Source organism: Plecotus auritus (genome assembly GCF_963455305.1).
Source record: "Plecotus auritus genome assembly, chromosome: 1".
Lineage (NCBI taxonomy): Eukaryota > Metazoa > Chordata > Mammalia > Chiroptera > Vespertilionidae > Plecotus > Plecotus auritus.
In genome coordinates this window covers 7,635,705-7,639,484 of record NC_137770.1, presented here as the reverse complement: position 1 = coordinate 7,639,484, position 3,780 = coordinate 7,635,705, and positions in this window count along the sequence as shown.

The window sequence follows — 3,780 nt, the reverse complement described above, 5'->3', positions numbered from 1 at the left end:
GCTCCGTCATGAGCTCACTGCATTTAGCCCGACGCCCCATCAAAGAATGTCCTTTATCGGGAAACTTCTGCTCTAGAACTCGAGCAATTTAGCGTCTTGAGTGATTGATCTCAGAGTTGACTCTCATTAGACGCTCGCCGGCTATGTTTAGCAGAAAGGAATTATGTAATCCATTTTTTTGAACTGAATTTTTATTATCAAGAATATTTTCTAGTCAACTAGTCATGATTGAACTTTTTGATGGCTCCAACTTCAAAACTAAAATCTTACATAATTTTAAATCCGGCACTAAAAATATGTTGAGACCCATAAATTAGCATTTTTAGAGAGGAAGGATGATGTATTATTCAAGTTTTCGCTGGAAGAGTGCTGAAGTGCAGGGACTAATGTGGGGTAATTGCTCTGACACCTACAATGTATGACTGTAAACAAGTCGGCTTTTTAACCCTCGGTTTTCTCATCTGTAGAGCGGGAATAGTAACACCATCCCTATCTTCAAATTGAGATGTGGCCACGAAAGAAATGGCTGGAAAAAGGATTTGGGAAATTCTAAAAAGTAAATGTAGGCTCTAGAGCAGGGGTCCTCAAACTTTTTAAACAGGGGGCCAGTTCACTGTCCCTCAGACCGTTGGAGGGCCGGACTATAGTTTAAAAAAAAAAACACTATGAACAAATTCCTATGCGCACTGCGGGCCCGGGATGAGTCGGCTGCTAAGCAGGACAAGCAGCGGCACCCGGCGGGCCGGATAAATGTCCTCAGCGGGCCGCATGTGGCCCGCGGGCCATAGTTTGAGGACGCCTGCCTAGAGAGAACTCAGGATGCCATGGCTTAGATGGGCTTTCTTTGCCGGCCGGAGCAGGCCACGTTATGCCCAGGAGAGCGGCCAGCAGCACGCGCGGAGGCACCAAGGCAGCCCCAGCTGCTGCCACACCACGGAGACAGCCTTTGCCAGTCCACCGGTGAGTCCACCGGTGCTCACGCTCCACCTTGGAAAGTTAAAGAATCCTTATTGGAAAATATCATCGTTATTAACATAGTCATAATTACCATACAGTGATTAAGATCATCATAATTAGATTCTCATTCTGTCTTCTGTTTAAAACACGGTGTTTGCGGGAGAGAGCCCCATGATGCCGTTGCAACAGCCAGGCCTGTGCCATCCTAACCTGGCACGTTTCCAGCCGGGGTAATTGCATTCTGCTCACCAAAACCTCCCCGGAGTTCTCCCTGGAGAAGGGCTCCCTCATTTCCCGTTCACAACCAGCTGTGCCGCGGGGGGCGGGCCACCAGCTGCCAAGGCGCTGCCCAGAGGTGGCTGTGTCTCAACACAGGTCGGAACAAGGCTTGGCTATTCCTGGGGCCGAGGCTCCAGAGAAGACGAGTGGCCTATCGAGGCATTTTGTTTTGCCATTTTCAAAAAGCCTTCTCCACCATGTTTATCAGTAAACGCCATACTTTGGAGGAGAGAGGGGAGGGAAGCGTGCCTTTGTTTTCGCATGTGTTTTAAAGTAACAAGAGCTCATTGTCACGTAAGATCGCGGATCTCCCACTGCCTCCTCCCCCGTCGGGGAACTCACAGCGTGTTTTAGTTTAATTCTTCATAGTTAAAGATCACCTGTTGTACCTCCTAATTAATTACTGAGTCTCCCGTAACTGTCTCCAGCTAGAGTCAAGTCGACATAAAACTGAGACCTCCCTCTGAACCGTGCTCTCGCAGATGGAGTTTTGAAAGAGAACATGGTTCTGTTTACACGGTGCTCAGTGAAAGGGGCGACGTAGATGCTTGTGGCTTCGTGCAGGCCTCCCATAAACCCCACGCAGATGAAACATGACTCCCGCTTTGTAATCCATCCAGGGCTCCTACCCCCCAGCCCCCTGTCCATACGTTTCAGATGCATGCAATCAACTTTTATGGGTTCTTGAATTACATTCTGCAAGCACAGAACCCCCCCTTTGCCAATTTGAGCACAATGACAGAGCTGGAAAGCATCATTAATAGAGGGCCGTGTGGCTCCAGCCCAGCGGAACGTTTTTAACAACGCCTGCTTGTACCAGCTTATTGTGGTGGGAGGGGAGCTGTAAAAAAATATTCCACACCTCCTCAACACCACCCCCCCACAAAAAAAATAGGACCCAAAAAAATAGGACATGAAAATTAGGATCTTGATAAACTGAAGTGAGCAAACTTTTATTCATCCATTTACTCATTCATTCATTCTTACTTTGCTGACCGGTTCCCTGTGAATGGCATAGCTTAAACATGCATGACCTATGCCCTCACCGGTTTGACTCAGTGGATAGAGCGTCGGCCTGCAGACTCAAGGGTCCCAGGTTCGATTCTGGTCAAGGGCATGTACCTTGGTTGCGGGCACATCCCCAGTAGGAGGTGTGCAGGAGGCAGCTGATCAATGTTTCTCTCTCATCGATGTTTCTAACTCTCTATCCCTCTCTGTTCCTCTCTGTAAAAAAAAATCAACAAAATATATTTTCAAAAAACTATGCATGACCTAGACCTGGTCATAAGGAGCTGACACAGAGGGGAACCAGGCCTGGCAGGCAAGAGATGATGGAGTATTATTATCTGAGAGAGAAGCATGAGGCTACAGAGGAAGGTTTCTGGAAGCAGCTACCCCTGAATCCAGCATGGTCCAAGACCGGCAACTGCGGTTCACCTTGGCCCACCCATTCGGGAGCCATCCCTCAAGCCTGGACTCCTATGACCAAGCTCAGAGAACCAGATGTATAGCTACCAAGATGTCCATTGACTTCGTTTCAGTGAGAGATGGACCTTCTGGTGACAAAATGCTCATGTTGCCCAAAATATTCACTCTCCATAGACAGTTATAACAATAACGTAGCAAAGGTTGCCTAGCGCAGTGGTCGGCAAACTCATTAGTCAACAGAGCCACATATCAACAGTACAACGATTGAAATTTCTTTTGAGAGCCACATTTTTTAAACTTAAACTATATAGGTAGGTACATTGTTATTAACTTAATTAGGGTACTCCTAAGCTGGCCTTTGCTAAAAAGTCAAGGGGCCGAAGAGCCGCATGTGGCTCGCGAGCCGCAGTGTGCCAACCACTGGCCTAGTGAGTCTGGCCATCGGGGCCCCGACAGGGAGTGGATGGTCCTCAGGTCGGGCTAGGGTGGCCTCATACCCGCACCACCACCGGGAAGAACTCTGGGCCCAGGACTGCTTTTGCTAGGACAGTTCTTGTGGGCACTGCCAGGTCTACTTGGCTGCCCTTCCTTGTTCTGTGCCGCAGGCTGCTCACCTGTCAGCTAATCACAAAGGTCTCGCTCCTGATAAGCATGATAAAAGCCACCGGGCGCCCACTTCCTGAAGGACAACCCATTACCACCCGAACTCTTGGACATCGTTGCAGATTCTTCAATTTGAGTTTGAGCGGTACCGAAGCCTCCGTGGGCACATGTATGGTTTGTTGGGTTTGTGTCCACAGGTGGCAACCCACCCATCGTGTGCAGAGGTGATGATTTTAATTTTTGGAGGCAAATCCTGATTTGGGAACACTCGCGATCTCCAGGAGAAACCCAATTCCTGTGCAACTCAAACCTCATGTACCACCCGCAGCCCGAGGCATGCATCCTGGCAGCTGGAGCTGTAATTTCCTTCTACGTCCCTTGGGTCTGGTTCTTCATTCTTGGTGCTGTGCATGGAGTTTCCAGGTCACTCACATCTCCCTGACCTCGCTTCCTCCTCTGACTATTTCACTGCCAGTTCTCTTCTCCAAATATTACTTGCATCTCCCACTTTAA